The sequence below is a fragment of the Rhipicephalus sanguineus genome, chromosome 8 (genome assembly GCF_013339695.2).
Source record: "Rhipicephalus sanguineus isolate Rsan-2018 chromosome 8, BIME_Rsan_1.4, whole genome shotgun sequence".
Lineage (NCBI taxonomy): Eukaryota > Metazoa > Arthropoda > Arachnida > Ixodida > Ixodidae > Rhipicephalus > Rhipicephalus sanguineus.
The window spans coordinates 116378360-116395335 of record NC_051183.1 but is presented as its reverse complement, the minus strand read 5'-3'; the positions used below and the strand labels follow the sequence as shown (position 1 = coordinate 116395335).

Genomic DNA, 16976 nt, shown 5'->3' with positions numbered 1-16976 from the left:
GTTTTTTCGTCGGCAATTGTACACGTGTGGTGACGTCACAAAATGTTGAGGTTCAATGCTTGTAGTTACGTCACGGCCTGACGTAGTTATTAAAGACGTCACGTAGAACAGGTGAGGAGCAACAAAGAAAAATAATAATGAGCAGGCAGACTGAATTAAACAAGGATTCGCGAATGCGATTTATGCGCTTGTATACCTCGTGAATTATATTCGAACCTATGAGCAGTACTCGAAGCAACTCTTGATGGCCTTAATGCTTCGTTATTCTGTCTGCACCGGTGGTACAGAGGTTACGGTGCTCGGCCGCTGACCGGAAGTTCGCGGGTTCAATCACGCCCGCGGCGGTCGCATTTTGATGGAGGCAAAATGCTATAAGGCCGTGCACTGTGCGATATCATTGCACATTTAAGAACACCAGATGGTCCAAATATCTGGAGCCGTAAACTACGGCGCGCCTCATAATCATATCGCGGTTTTGGCTCGTAAAACCCGAGATATTGTTATTTTTTCCTCTCATACAGTTGCGCCCGATATTTTTAATGTAGGAGCAAAAGAGTAGCCGGCGCCTCTCAGTGACGCTAACATATATTTGCACAAATTTAATAATAACAAGCTCTTGCAACTTATCCATTTGCGTAAAAGAATTCTCCACTTGTAGGGCGTTCGACAAAGAGGAACACAGAAGCAACCCGAAAACATACAAAGAAACAAAAAGAGTACGAAAACCAAAGAAAAAGAAGGCAACAAGAAATTCCGGGGTTTGGAGCCGCAAACCCTAATTACGAGGCATGCTGTAGTAGACAATTTCGCACCGAAGTATTATTCGACATGCACCCACTTCACGGTTACGCGAGCACGTCCACCCTTCGTCGCAATGCGGCCGCCGCGAACGAACCCGCGACCTTGACTCAGCTCGGCAGCGCGCGACGACACAGCCACCGCGGCTGACGCGCACCTACGCAGCTCCTTCACTTCTCGTGCTTGTTGTCCCTTCATCTCTGTACTCTCACGTGTGTAAGGAGCCCACACACTGTCACGAAAATCAGCTGCTAGTTCTCTTTCTACGTGCGATTTCTTTGGTAGTGGCAAGCACGGCACACGTCGGTTGGTTGACGTTCATTCATTTCTTTTTTTTTTTTTTTCGTGAACTATACGTGTAATCTATATACGTCTAATCTATTGTATATGTTTGTGCCCCAACTTTTAAAGTGCTTAGTAATCTGTATAACGTCGATGTTTTTGTTGTTGTTGTTGTTGTCGTTCTTTTTACCTTTAATATTGTTACGGTGAGGAATTGTACAATTGGTCCGTCTAAAATAAGTGTACTGATTGATTTTGACGCGTGTTTTCCTGTTTTGTAAATTTCGTCCTTTGCTGCTGTATGGGTGGCACGGCCCATTACGGCAATCTCTGCCTTTACCCGTATCCCCTAGGACAATTTCAACATTGTCCTAAATAAACCAATAAAGAAAGGAAGAAGATATCCTAAATCAAATTTAATTTCAAAGCCTCAATCCATCACCTGCTGTTCCCGTGCTACGCCTTTAAGGTGCGCGTCTAATAATTCGTGGGGTTTTACGTGCGAGAACCATGATATGAGTACGAAGGACACCGTAGTGTAGAGGAGGGCTCCGGAAATTTAGACCATCTGGTGTACTTTAACGTGCACTGACACCACACAGTCCAGCATTTCATCCTCCATCGAAATGTGACCGCGGCAGCCGGGATCCAAGGGGCGGGTCTCGCGGCGAGCTAAGTCAACAAGCCCTACGTCAGCAGAAGCTCTACGTCAACCAGCAGCGACCGAGCGCTGAGAACAACATCGACGAAAGAACGTATACGTCTCGCCGCTATTGTAGAGAAGATTCCGCGGACAGTCAGCTGAGCTGAAGCCGTGACGTCGGCATCGACGGAAGCGCATGTCGTCAAAAAATGAAAAATAAATAAAGCAGTGCAACCTTTCACGCGCGTAAAAGCCACGCTGAATAGATAGACACGAACATTTAAGGGGCCCCTAATTAACCTCTGAATATACAAAGAACGAGCGCGTTCTTCTCTCCTAGCGTTTCCCGTCTTTCCAGCGCAATTCGTGACGCCAGCAGTCTGTTCACGTGACGTCATGAGTAAATAAGCTCTCGTTTGATCCATATACGAGAAATAGCACTTGTGAACTGCCTCCCATGCTGCTCAGCCATGCAGTCGCACGCCCCGTTCTGCCGTGTCTCGCATGAATATCGCGCGCTAACCACTGATTTCACTTCGTTTTGTGCGTTTGCGACTGCGCAAGCGGCGATAACGGCGTGTAACCGAAAATCGCGAAATCCTGATGGGCGCAACGCTTAGTGCTGACATTGTCCGCGTGTTTTATGGAGAAATAAAGCGGCGAGGAGGAGATGGCGCCCGTAGGAAGGGTACAGTGAAGGCGAGAGTGAAACCACTCTCTCGACTACGAACTCGGAGTGGACACTAAACAGAAAAACGATGTTTATCCTGTTAGTGAATTACTCTTTCACGATATCAGAAACGGCACGCTTCCTGAGAGAGGGCGCTTGGTAAGCGAGAAAACGTGCAGCAAGAACAACAACAAAAATGCGAGTGGCGACACCACCTTAACGTTCCCGCACCAGTCGCCGTGACGTCACAGATTTTGACGGCGTCTGCTAGAGCCTACGTAATTCCTAATCGGTAAAAATGAAGTACGTTGTCTTACGAGGGAGCCAGGGGCTTAACATACCAAGAATGGGGTATTTGTTTCGAGCCAATGGGGCGAAAATACGAAAACACCTTAAGTCCGCGACGTCACCGTCGGTCATTTCGGCGGGAAATTTAAAAGTGATACTTTTGACAGCGATTTTCTCATCTATTATTGAACCTATCGTGGCGTAACTAACGACACTGACGTTTTCAGAATATAATTTATGGTTTTAAAATACTTTATTGGTTTTGTTTCACTTTAGTGTCCCTTTAAGAAACGATGATCCGTGTTATAATAACAGAGAGCTGAGCTAGTTGGTAAGAATTCATTCTAAAAGACAGGGCGTGCAAACACGGACAGAACAAAGAAGTTTGTGGTGTCTTGACTTCTTTCCTGTGTCCGCGTTTGCACGCCTTACCCCGCCACGGTGGTCTAGTGGTTATGGCGCTCGGCTGTTGACCCGAAGGTAGCGGGATCGAATCCCGGCCGCGGCGGCTGCATTTTCGATGGATGCGAAAACGTTTGAGGCCCGTGTACTTAGATTTAGGTGCACGTTAAAGAACCCCAGGTGGTCGAAATTTCCGGAGCCCTCCACTACGGCGTCTCTCATAATCATATCGTGGCTTTGGGACGTTAAACCCCAGATATTATTATATTAGTTTGCACGCCTTGTCTTTTAGAATGATCTGTGTTACGCACCTGCCGTGGTTTGCTTGGCACGTAAGGTGTCTCACTGCTAAGCTCGACGGCGAGGGTTCGAATCCCGGCCACGACGGCCGCATTTCTATGGGGGCGAAATGCAAAGAGCACTCGCGTACATAATTTAGGCGTACGTTAAAGAACCCCAGGTGGTCGAAGTTTCCGGAGCCCCCCACTACGGCGCCTCTCATAACCATATCGTGATTTTGGAACGTAAAACCCCAACGATTATTATTATCCGTGTAGCACGCCCCCTTTCTCAGCCAGGCTGCACATTGCGAAGAACAAGGTCAGTCACAGCTCCGGCGCCAATAAGATGTACACGAGAACAAAAGCCTCTATAATAAATCTTGAAATATGCTATACAAAGGCGGAGCGCGCCTTTTTTCTTTTTTTCCACGAAAACAAGTCGCGCGCATATGTACGGCATTGTCAACGTGGCTTTTTTTTGGCTAGTTGGTTAAATGCATCAAAAGGTGTCATAGCGCTAGCAGACACGGACGAGTAACACCACACAACGGGACGAGCGCTTACGCTGGAAGTTAGCGCTCGTCCAGTTGTGTCTTCCTCGTCCGTGTCTGTACTACTGCTGGCTGTCATCTGCTAGCAATAGCTGCGCGCGCGCGCACAGCGTGCGTTCGACGCCGTCTGGCAACTGACGTCACAGAGCGAGCAAGCAGCAGCAACGGCGTGTGGCGCTTCGGAGAGCAAGCAGCTTCGGAGTTCGCGTAGCTGTTGTTGTAACACAGTCACGAGTGTGGAACGCGCCGTCGCCACCCGCGTATGTTTACGCCCATCAGCCGAGTCGCGCCCGCTCGTGCGTGTCGCTGCAGCGAGGATGGATTGATCGGTTATACGTCGTTATACCGGGCCTCAAACAAGGTTCCTCAAACGGCCTACACCTCTACACACACACACACACACACACACACACACACACACACACACACACACACACACACACACACACACACACACACACACACACACACACCTAACATATTTGCACTCCTCCTAGTGCAACTTATGTGCCCACCGTTGCGTACACAGGCGAAACGCAAGGAGTAGCCTGTGCGATTTCTTATCTTTGCATGCAAGCTCTCGCAGGAAGGAGGCTTTGGCAAGGCAAAAGGGTATGCATTGTACGTCGTTGCCAAAGTCAACAGGTAGCTTTAGTTGGGCGTCCGCTACGGTTCTGGGACCCAGGCTGCCATTGGAAACGGCTGGCAATAATGCCTCGCGATAGACAACCGGACCCTTGAAGCAGTGGATGAGTATGTCTATCGACGCCAAATATTAGCAGGGAAGCCTACTCATTCCAAGGAAACGGTCTGGTCCTGACAGGGCAGGCACTCTCAACACCTGACCGGTAAAACTAAAGCGGAAACTGCACAACCGTAGTATTTTTCCAGTTCTAACATATGCGGCAGAAACCCGGAGAACAACACAGAAACTCGAAGAGAAACTAAGGACTACTCAGCGCGCAACAAACCTAAAAATATGATAGCGGCTAACCCTAACAGACAGGAAGACAGCAGCGTAGATCAGAGGGCAAACATGGCAAGCCGATATCTCTAGTATAGATATTAAACGGGGGAAATATGGACTTGACCAAGTCACATCACGAGAAGATTGGCATTTAGAACTTCAGAATGGATAGCAAGAGATGGGAAGCGCGACGCGGACGGCAGAGGGTTAGGTAGAGCGACGATATTAAGGAACTTGCGGGCATAAAATGTAATCAGCTCGGGCAGGGCAACGTGGGCCGGAGATCATTAGGAAAGGCCTTCGTCCTGCAGTGAACATAAATGATAGCGATGATTGGTGACGATGATGACTAATTAGCGCTAGTGACAGTCGCGCTGAATCGAAGCTGCTCTGGGGTGGTATGTGAATGTGTGCAAAGTGTAAGAGTTGATTTTTAGGTGGCATTGATTGAATCGTTTGCGATCGGTGCCGGTCGGCCAGCCCTCGAGCTCCCACCAAAATCAGCAAGCACTGAAATGTAGAGACCACCACTTAGTAGACTTTATAGCTTTCCAGCTCTGTTTAAGCCTCGGACGTGTGTAAAATCGAAAAGTCGGTTTCCTGGTCGTACGAAGGAATAAGACCAGCCACACAATAAACTCTAACACGAAAGCACAGTCGCTGTGAATATCGCATGGTTTGGTAAGCTCCCACGCCTTACTTTTTTCTTCGGTCAGGAAAATAGTTAGAGGGGCTTGTGGATCACGCCAAAGAAGATATGTCCGCCACAGCCATCACGCCATCGAACGAGACGACAATAGTTAACAACAATAGTTTACGGGAGTACAACGGCGCGTTCATCTCACGTCAATCCCTGCAGCTCTTGTTCTCTTTTTCTTCTTTTTTTTTCTTTTTTTTCTGTCTCTCTCTCTTTGCGCAAACTGCAGATGTGCGACAGTCCGCAAGTCTTGTTGAAATGCGAGTTTCAATGGTTCGTCGACGATGTCCTCCCGTCGCAAATGACACGAGGTCATTGCGTGGAAAAGCTTGCGCTGCGATTCTGCAGGGAATGGACTAGAACGTAGGGAGTACCCCTGATTACTCTCTGACTTATGCCCGCCGTCATCTCGTCTCTTATTAAGACGAAGCCGTTAGATGCTTCATAACACTCGAAAATTGACCAACCGCGGCATCAACACAAGTGATGAAAAAAAAAACATGACGTCACCACATGACGGCACAAGTCGCAAAAAATGTAAGCCGCCATCATGACGTGACATAATGACGTCTTCACATGACATAGTCGGTTGGTTAAAGTTGGTCCGGTACCGGAGGCAGTGCGAAACCTTGCTAGACGGGTGGGGGATAGCGGGTTTATTGAGGTATTGAACCCCCTCACCCCCCCTTCCCCCAAGAAAAATACATTTTGGACGTGTATACATACAGTTGGCATCAAAAGTATCAGGATACTAGTAGACCTGAGAACACTTTGAATTTCGCAGCGATTTGTGACTGTATTCGGTCGAACTGCACAGTATACATGTTGTTAGCGCGTTTCAGGAAAGGCCGGAAATCTAAATTCAGGGCTCCCTGCCGAAACACCTGTTATATTTAGTTTTTCATGTGACTCGTGGTCTCTATAACACTCACTGTACGCGCACGCACACAAACAGACGCACAAACGTACAAAATGGGGTCGAATACACTCCCCCCCCCCCCCACACACACACCCCCGGTGCATTTCTTGCTAATGCGGCCTCCTCACAGAGAAGCTATGCCTCGCAGTTCCTGCGCGATTTAACTGGAATGCGCACAATCTGAGCTCACGTGACGGAAGCCTGACCGTATACACGGCCACCTGGATCGGGCCGCGCGCCCCGATCCAGGTGGCCGTGCCGTATATATTCGTGTTCCGCTCGCAGTCACCAGGGGGCGCGGCGGTCACGTGTTCCAGAGCGTTGACACCCGCCGCCGGAAGCCAAGAGGCATTGATGCGGGCACGACACCGGCGGAAACTGTCCCATGCCACCTGGGATCGCAGGCGGAGGCCGATACCCTCCCACCCGCACATCTGGTATTCTGCTACTGCATTACGCTCACTCAAGCATCTGTTGCGCAGTAGTTCACTGATGCATTTCCAGCGCTTAAGTGAAATCGGAAAAACACATGCGGACGCGCAAAGAAACAGGGACTCAGTGGTCTATTTTGTATTATCTTGCCGCTGCGAATGACATGTTTATGCCCTCCCTTTTCCAACCTTACCTAACGCGGATTGCAATTTAGCTCTCGTGGACGGGGGGGGGGGGGGGGTCCCATAGATATGCCATCTCCGCCACAGAACGCTGTCCGTGAATATGCACGGATGAACTGACAGTTTCACTTTTGAGCTCTGGGGGGCTTCAATCGCCCGCATGCTTGAATGAATGAATATCACTAGAAAATTTTGATCCATCCTAGTTTTGCAGTTCTGTAAAAACAGTGTTCAGATTTTGTATCTCTCAAGGCGGACGCATGACGGCAAAAAATAGGAAAGGCAAACGAAACTTGTCTTCCGGTGTCAGAGCTCCGATCCATTCGAACAATGAAGAACTCAAGCGACAAAGAAAGCCAGCAAGAGAAAACGTAAGTCGTATGTTACGTCGGCGAAGGACGTTCCACGCAGCTTCCAACAACTGGGGTGCTATTCCGGACACTGTAAAATTCCGCCGTATTGCAAAATTCCGCCATTGGTCAACTTTGATTGGCCCAGAGAGCTGCTACGGCCTCTCTAATTGGCTTAAAATGTCGCCATTACAAATTTTGAAAATATGGCGGAATTCTACAGAGTCCAAAACAGCACCCCCGCACAACGACGGCAATACTTCCCTCGAGGGCACCCACTTATCCGGAAAACACACCCTGATCGCTCCTCTGGGCGGTAAGTTCCAGAAAGGCTTGTTAATGCGTTGCAGTGCAATCCTTATCTGCTGCTATCGATGTCCTCGCACACAACGAACTTTGGACGCCGAGCTTATCTTTAGGAGAGCGTCACTTTCACAACGACGCGTCACGGGTGCAGAGAGAGAGTTCGAAACACTGCCAACGAAAACAAGAGTTGAGCCATTTTGGCTCACCCCCGCACTGCTCTACCGCAATTCTTTTTTTCTTTTTTGCTTCGAAACGATATAAGGACATGTTGGCATATGAATAAAGGCGCCGGCTGCTCCATAGCTCTTAAGTGGGTCAAAACACACAGTCTATGTAATTTAAAAAACCATGTCAAACGACAGTCTTACAGTAACACCGGGCATCGCGCCGACTTAGACACTGGAAAATGGAATCGCAAGAAAGGCTGAATGCACGCATATAGAAGTAGCGCAGCGGCTGCTGACTGGAAAGTCGCTGGTTCGATCCCAGTCGCGGCGATGGAGCGAAATGTTAGGCCCGTGTACTGTGCGTTGTGGGCGCACATTAAATAACACCACACGGTCGAAATTTCCGAGGCCCTCCACTGCGGCGTGTCTCATGATATCGTGGTTTTGGCACTTAAAACCCCGGATGTTATTCTTAGGGAAGTAGCACAAACGACTTCCGTCTCGCTTTTCCCTATGTTGTAATCTCTAGCAGCATAAAAATGTAGCACAACGAAATCGTTAAAGGCATAAAACTTTTTTTTTTTGTTTTGCTACAGCGGCAGAAATGATACAGGAAGCGTTACTTCTGTTGCACAAGTTATGTGTAGATAGCGTTTTGCTTTTTTGTGCGTCGCGTGCAGTAGCGTAGCAAGAAATATTTTTCAAGGGGAGGAGAGGGGGGGGGGGGCGGATCAACCACCGCTCATGTTGTTGGATTTTGTGTTTCTATGTGTGCGTGTATACATACGCATGCAAAATTGAACATGTTCAGCCCCCACCCCTCCGCCGCGCTCTATGTAACCGCAGCATAATAATAATACCGTGCTGTGTAGTACTTGGACTGCGGTTATGACTTCGTTTTTTTTATTGTTGTTGTTATAGTATTTTGTCGCGTGCTGTCGTCAGAAACTCTTCTTCTTCTCTTTCATTCTTTTACATCCCCTTTCCCCTTCCCACATGCAGGGTAGCAAACCGGAGACTGCTTCTGGTTAACCTCCCTGTCTTTCCTTTCTCCCTCTTCTCTCTCTCTCTCTTTTGCCACATGCCCGCGGGAGGGCATGTCTTTCACTTGCCCGGTGTGATTTCGCGCAGCGGCTTGATGAACCAGAACAGAAAGTCCGCAGGTTTGCCTGCGCTGGCGACACCGCGGACGCTCTCTCTAACCGCTCGCATAAAGTCCGACAGCTGCAATAGAGTCCTCTTATCACCGGTGCGCCTCTTATCGCGACGAGAAGCGAAGGGGTTGACCGGTTGTTGATGGGCGTATGCGCATAACATCACGTGTCTGCGTCTTTCGACCCCTTATTTTTCGTTCTCAATTCTGCTGCCTAGCCGTGAGCACTTCCCGGCTCATCAGGCGATCAAACTATGCAAACGACGCGGTTAGTTAAGCGTGTCTGTGCGGGAGCACATGTGCGGTGGGGAAAGATCGTGCGCAATAACCGCCTGGCGAACTGAGGATGACGGTTATTTATCGTCATGCTGGCCCCTACTCAAGCTCTGATAAAACTCTTTCCTATTTCACTAGACAAACGTCTGTCGCCCCTACACACACACACACACACACACACACACACACACACACACACACACACACACACACACACACACACACACACACACACACACACACACACACACACACACACACACACACACACACACACACACACACACACACACACACACACACACAAACGCGCGCGCGCGAGGAGCCACACAGTGCGATGTGACGAGTTGGGCAACAGAGACGACTGCGACCCGCCTTCCAACACACCCAACCTTGGTTGGACAGTTGGACAACACCCAACCTTGGTTGGCACAGTGGTCATGGTGCTTGACTACTGACCCACCCGAAGATCGCGGGATCGAATCCCGATCGCATTTCGATGGAGGCTAAATGCTAGTGTGCTTAGATTTAGGTGCACGTTAAAGAACCACCAGCTGTTAGAAATTTCCAGAGGCCTCCACTACGGCGTCTCTCGTAATTGTATCGTGGCTTCGGGGAACTTTAAAAATGAAACTTTTACATTGATTTTCTCGTACGTTACCGGCGGCGAAATCAACGACAGTAGAATTTTCAAAGTATAAATGATCAGTCTAAACTGATACATTGTTTCACTATAGCGTCCCAGCTCTAGTATAGCGAAATTAATAAGGTTGATGCAGCTCTCGTTTGTAGCGACTGTTCTTACTTATACGACGCGTCTTTCGGCGACGTTTGATGAAAGACACAGAGAACCTTTCAGCCGCTGAATGGAAGCCGGAGACGAGAACACATATTTCCGCTCTGTCTGCGCACATCCAGGCATTATTCAGCCACTTAAAGTAAAACACGTTTCAATAAATGTTCGAAATTTAATTGAGCCCCACGTCCAATATTACTCACGCCAAAAACCTTTCTGGGTCAGGCCGCTTGGGTACATTCCCTCAAAAACATTCTGTACAATTTCCCAACTTTATCTGCTCTAGATACTTCCAATAGAACCAATCACAGCTGACGACGTGGAGATGTGTCAGACAATGTGTCATTGTCTGAGTGGAGACTACCGTACGCCACCTGAAATACGGCGATGTTGACTGAGTGCTTCAGCATTTAAAGGAATTAACTAAGGTGAAACAATAAGTAAGTTTAGACTGAACTATACTATGAAAACTCCACTGTCGCTATTTCACCACCGTATGTTCATTAATAGGTGATAAAATTAATGTCAAAAGTGTCACATTTAAATTGCCCCCCCCCCCATGTCTACGACGGTGACGTCACAGATTTCAAAGCGTATTTTTCGTATTATGGCCACATTCGTTCAACGAAATTTCCTGAAACCGGTATGTTAAGTCCCTGGCTCCCGCAGGAGAAAATGTCCTTCATTTTTACCTATTGGAAACTACATAGGCCCTAGCTAGACACCGTCAAAATCTATGACGTCACGGCGACAGGTGCGGGAAGTTCAAGGTGGCGTCGCCCCCGGCATTTTATTTTTTGCTCGTTTTATCGCTTACCAAGCGTCTCCTCGCAGAAAGCGTAGTGTTTCTGGTATCGTGAAAGAGTAAATTACGAATACGAGAAAAATCGGTGTTTTTTTTTTTTTCCTCTTTTTAAAGAAGTCGCCGGTCGCAGTATTCATTTCTGACATTCTCAGTAAGATTCTTGATTGTTTGTTTTGTTTTTCATTGTAGCTGACATAGGTCTATAAATGCCACTCTCAGCATCCGAGCCGTGATTTTTTGAAACCTGACATTACAACGCCGAGCAAATCATTAAAGCGAGTAAGCAGCCAGCTGTTACAGTTCAGCGAAGGGTCAGTCTGTTTCATCACCGTGTATTCTCTCTCGACGACTGAGCACACATTCTAGCTGAGCCCACGTCACCGCAGCGTGACACGCGCAACTACACGAAGAGAGACAATCCTTCCAAGTGCGACGCTTTGCGAGGCCTCCCCATTCATTGCGGCTTCGAAAAATCACCGAAGCGTTCAACGTGCGTCCTTTCCGTATACGAGTTCGAGAGGTACGAGGCAAACAAGACGTCGAAGCCCAACAGCCAAGGCTACGTCTACAGTCATCACCATCATCATCGGCCTGACTGCGGCCACTGCAGGGCAAAGGCCTCTTCCATGTTACGTCATCAACCCAGTCCTGTGCTTTTTGCTTCCACGTTATACCCGCAAAATTCTTAATCTTATCTGCCCACCTAACTTTCTGTCTCCCCCTCACGCGTTTGCCATCTCTTGGAATCCAGTCAGTTACCCTTAATGACCAGCGGTTATCTTGCCTACGGGCCACATGCCCTGCCCATGTCCTTTTCTTCTTCTTGATTTCAACTCAGATGTCCTCAACACCCGTTTGTTCACTGACCCACTCTGCTCTCTTCCTGTCTCTTAAGGTTACACCTATCATTTTCCTTTCCATTGCTCGCTGCGCCGTCCTCAGTTTAAGTTGCATTCTCTTTGTAAGCATCCAGGTTTCCGTTCCGTAGGTAAGCGCGGCTAAGATGCATCTGTTATATACCTTTCTCTCGAGGGATAGTGGTGAACTACCATTCATGACTTCAGAATCGGCTGCGCGGTCACTACCTGTCCTAAGTAGACCTATACCTTTACCACTTCCAGTGCCTCGCTACCTATCGCGAAGTGCTGTTCTCTTCCGAGACCGTTGTACATTACTTCAGTTTCATGCGTAGTAATTTTCAGACCTGCCGCTCTGATTTCCTTGTCTAATTCAGTAATAATGATCTGCAATTTGTCCGCCGAATTACTCTCACCAGGGCAATGTCTTCAGCGAATCGCAGGTTACTAAGGTACTCGCGGCTTGCCTCTTTTCATTCCCTCGAAGGCTTTCTTTATTTCCCCTGTCGTTACTGGTGGTATGTCTGATTCCTCTGGGCTACTGCCACTTCTTACATTATCGTCCTGATTGTTTCGGCTACAGTACTAGAGAGTACTAGCGAGCTAAAAAATTGGAGGCGACCTTGGTAATTAGTGTCTGGTAAGGTGGCGCTCGCACGTCGTTGTTCGTGTGCCTAGTGTATTCCGTAGGTTAACCTTGTGTGTCGTCGCATTGCCGAAGCGGATCTCAGAGGCAACGTAGAAAGACGCGCGTGGTTGAGATCTGATCCGCCAGGCGCCGCAACGATCCGAGCAGCTCACAATCTTTTTAGTGAACTCAATCAATTAATGTTGGTGAATTATTTCTTACAGCTAACTGGACTTTACCTTAAAGGGACACTGAACGGAAACAATGAATCGGTTTAGATCAATAAATTGTGCTCAGATCGACAAATTGTGCTCTGAGAACTCTAATGTCGTTAATTTCGCCATCATAGGTGTATTAATAAAGAAGAAAATCAAGTTGAAAGTCTCATTTTTAAGTTTCGCGCAGAACTCTCCCCGCGTGACGTCACGGATTTCAAGGTGTATTTATCGTATTTTGGCGCCATTGGCTCAACAACATTACCCCAAACCTGGTACGTTAAGTGTATGGCACCGTCAAAGAACAATGTACTTCATTTTTACCGATTAGGAACAACGTGGTCTCTAGTAGGCGCCGTCAAAACATGTGACGTCACGGCGAACGGTGCGGAAACTTCCAAGGTGGCGTCGCCACCCACATATTGTTTTTGCGCGATTTCTCGCTTACTAAGCGTCTTCTCGCAGGAAGTGTGGTGTTTTTGGTATCGTGAAAGAGCACTTTACTAATATGAGAGAAATCGTCTTGCTCTTTAGTGTCCCTTTAAGTAAAGTGATGCTCCGATATCATATTACACGATACAACTCTTAACTTCAACCAGCACCATTGAGTGCTACTGTTTAAAAGACTATGTATCAATATTTTGAAAACCGGAAGCAAACGCTCCACCGGAAGTGCCTGGGAGAGAAACAAGAGAGCCACTCCATACACGTGCTTGTGTACCAAGTATGGAAACTACTTAGAGTACTGCATACTCTACCATGGAGAGTGCGGTAAGCCGTTCCTCAAACGGTCGCCATTACAATCTCGCTGTGACAACTGTTTACAATAATTGGTGAACAATATATAGACCTCTTAAATACATACTCGATTATGGGAGAGCATGTAAGCCGCCCCGCGGCTACCACGCCTTACTGGTAGACGTCAACATTGCCAACGGATTACGCTTGGCGACTCCAATAACATGAAATGCTCTTGCATGTATACTGCACAGGTAAATCCCAGTGTCGCTAGTCGTGCGGATGAAACGTGAACGGTCCCTGCCCTACCGGAGATCTTCAAAAACGTATTTAGCCAAATGATACAGTTTCGCTGAAGACAGAGAAGTTTTATATTACATTAAGCGTAGTGCTTATATTACCAGAGATAAAACAAAATAACACCTAAGCTATAGATCACAGCTGACATCCAACTGTCACGGCTTTTCTTGCGTTCGGCTAGGCTTTGGTGGCTAGACACCACAGCTAGGCTTTGGAGGTGGAGATTAAAGACTTAGTTAGGCGTGTATGCAGTTTATTTGAAGAAAATGGAGAGTTTTTTAGAGTATGGTACACAAAGCTTTGCGTTAGCGTTTCTCGCCACTGCGCATGCGTCATACGCTATCCGCTTTGGGTACCCACGTTAAGTGACGAAAGTAGCGTACGTACCCAACGAACGCTACCTTTGTGTACCCTCTTCTAAAACTGCCTAATGAACACAGTTCGCACTGCGGATTGATTCGAAACGTTATATTGACTCAAGGCATTGATTCAAGGCGATTGATTCGAGGCAGAGATTCAAGAGTGCGGACTTATCCAAGACACGACAGGCTGATCTCCACGAGTGACCTCTAATAAATACCATTCGACAGAATGGTCTGCCGTTCGACACTGTTTATGCTGGCGTCTTCTGCCTCCTAGCACTCGAATTCAAACCACTCGTGAAAAAACAAACAAAAAAATGCAAACCGGCGCGACACAGCGTGTGACCTACAAAAGAAGACGTGGGGTGCTGTCGAATGTAACCCGGAATATAACCGACACCGTCCCAATTCAAGACTGCAACGTTTGTAAAAGTCCCCCCACCCCTCACTCCTCGGTAGCTCGAAACCACCAAGGGACCTGCACTCCCAGCGGGCCTCCATACACTGCGAACGTCGTCACACCAAACGTGGCACCGTGCCAAAATACAACCCGCGCAAAAAGAAATCCTTGCTGCCTTTCGCACACTCCCGTCACGGTTAGAGAGCGCCCGTTGAAAATGCTTGGCTTATTTCAAACGCCGCACGATCGCTACGTAGTAATCGGTGTAACAAGAATAATGCTGTAAGTAACATTAGTAGTCGGGCGATGGAAATTTGTGTTAACCATACAAATATTGTGTTTTCACATGTGTCATGTAGCTCTACTCTTTTTTTTTTTCTTTTTCCAGAGTGATGGTTGTTTCAGTATCTCAGGTACCAGCCGTTTTGAATAGTCAAAGCCTGATTTAATGTAATGGCAAATTTTTATGAGATATCTTCTCCATTGCTTGTTTTTGTCCATGTTGGTCTGGATGCTGTGAAAGCTGCTTTTTAATTGACATTGATTCCCATATTATTGTACAAATATGAGTGCTGCACGAACTGTGTACAAGGGTGTTGGGTTCTCTGTAAACGTCATCTTGTTTCTTGTGCGAGGAAACAACAAAACAAATTTTGAAATTGAACAAAAAAAAAATTAACCATCCCGATTGCTTCTTCACTTTTACGAACAACAAACGCATCGCGGGTCCAGCCGTAAGGCAGTACGAAAAAACTAGTAGTCGGCAACACCGAGCAGGTGTTGGGTAGATGGGCAATCCGATGGGGCAACGGACATCGGTATTGCCCACTCCTTACGCAAAAACCGATAGATAGATCTTGCATAGCTTGCATGCACGAAGAGCGCAGGTGTCGCGCGAAGCGAAGGCGTTCACGCATGTCGGTTTTCTTTTAGGTAATTTTTTTTCTCGAAGTTGCGAACTTCGCATGCAATCCGTGCGAGCGTAAGAACGCGGGTGCTTCTGTTTTTGGGAAGAGCCTCGCCGAGGATGGGGGCTCCCAAGGGCATTGTAGAAAGCCACACACACCAAAAAGAGGGGGGAAGGACGAAATGAACAGAAAACAAAGTCTTGGCACAGACAGCGGAAAGGAGGGGAGGCCGATGTCGAGCCAGTTCAACGGACGCCTCTCGGGTATGAGTCAGATCCGCCGGCAGTTCGTTCTTATCCGGCAGTCAGAACTGACTCATCGCGTTCCGCTGGGATCGCTCAGTTTGCGCGCACACGCACGGGCCTCAGCACCTAGCAAAACCCGCGAACGAGGCGCGCTAACTCGAGGTTTGTAAAACAATCGCGCGAACAACTGACGAAACAACGAAGGGTGTGCAAATAACAACTCACCCCGTGTTCGCACCAGTGGCCATACAACAGCAGCCGTCACCGGCAATCGCACCAACGACGACACAAACACCGGACAGGTTGAGCATCCGAACACGAAAGCAGTGTACGGCGGGGTTATGTTTTCTGCTTCACACACACATCTGCACTGGCCCTCTTCGCAGTTTCACACGACGATGCACCGACGCCACGATGCGCTGCGAGCGTACTGGGACGAAACCGATGTCATCGTAAGGGCCCCAAGAGGAAGCGAGCGCTCAGCGAGCTCTCCAGCAGGAAGCGATGCCTCTCACAACACCGGCCCGAGCCGTTTCTACGGCCGCCATGGCAAACTCCCCCCACGGTGCAGCTTTTGCTTACGCCACCACGGGGGATGACTCATACCCTGCTGCGCCGAAAACCTGGCACGAAACGAGCGCGCCCCTCTCTCTTCATCTGCTTCCTCGCACCCCGCTCGACTTCCACTTGCTCTCATCCTCTCTCTCTTTCTCTCTCTCCACACTCTATTCTCTCCACTACCGTTCGGCTGTGCGGGCGAAGCTGCTGTTAGCGGTTTGCGCGTCGTGCTAGGGGCTGGCGCACAGCTTTTTTCTTCGCCGCTAGCCGTCTTCCATTATTCTTTTGTTTTACGTTGGCCCTTACCTCGTCCGCCGATTTCGTCGCACCGTTATATCGCCCTGCTAACAATATTCGTCTTGAGCCCATATTATCGTATACCACTCGCCGTTTTAGCGACACTCCTCCCACTTCATATTCACGGCGGCCGCATTTTCGATGCAGGCGAAATGCTGTAAGATTTAGGTGCACGTTAAAGAAGCCCGGGTGGTCGAAATTTCCGGAGCCCTCCACTACGGCGTCCCTCATAGTGATATCGTGGTTTTTGGACATTAAACCCCAAGCATTTATTATTAAATACATCATATTCAGGAACACCAATTTCAGCCTGTGCTCTGATTACCGTCATGAGAAACATTTCAAAATATCGCTGCGCGTATTAGTACAGTTTTTAGAGGAATCATAAATTTATTAATTCTGATAAGAAATCGTCGTTCCTATTGTTGATTACTAATAGATACTTGTGGTCACATGTTTCCGTGTTTTAGTGTGTTTCTGGCGTTTTCGTACCTCTCAGAATT

The 16976-nt window shown here is 48.1% G+C and overlaps 1 protein-coding gene across 2 annotated transcripts in view; it reads right to left on the bottom strand.

Annotated features, from left to right (window-relative positions):
• The window catches only part of LOC119402328 (dual specificity protein phosphatase 8), a 91884-nt gene extending 75669 nt beyond the window's left edge, over positions 1 to 16215 (bottom strand). Inside the window, exon 1 of one of the 2 annotated variants that reach the window (XM_037669469.2) lies at positions 15844 to 16215. The gene's annotated coding sequence lies outside the window, so the exon portion shown is untranslated. The remainder of the gene's footprint in view (positions 1 to 15843) is intronic. The other variant, XM_037669471.2, reaches the window with a different exon arrangement.
• Between the last annotated feature and the right edge of the window lie 761 nt (positions 16216 to 16976).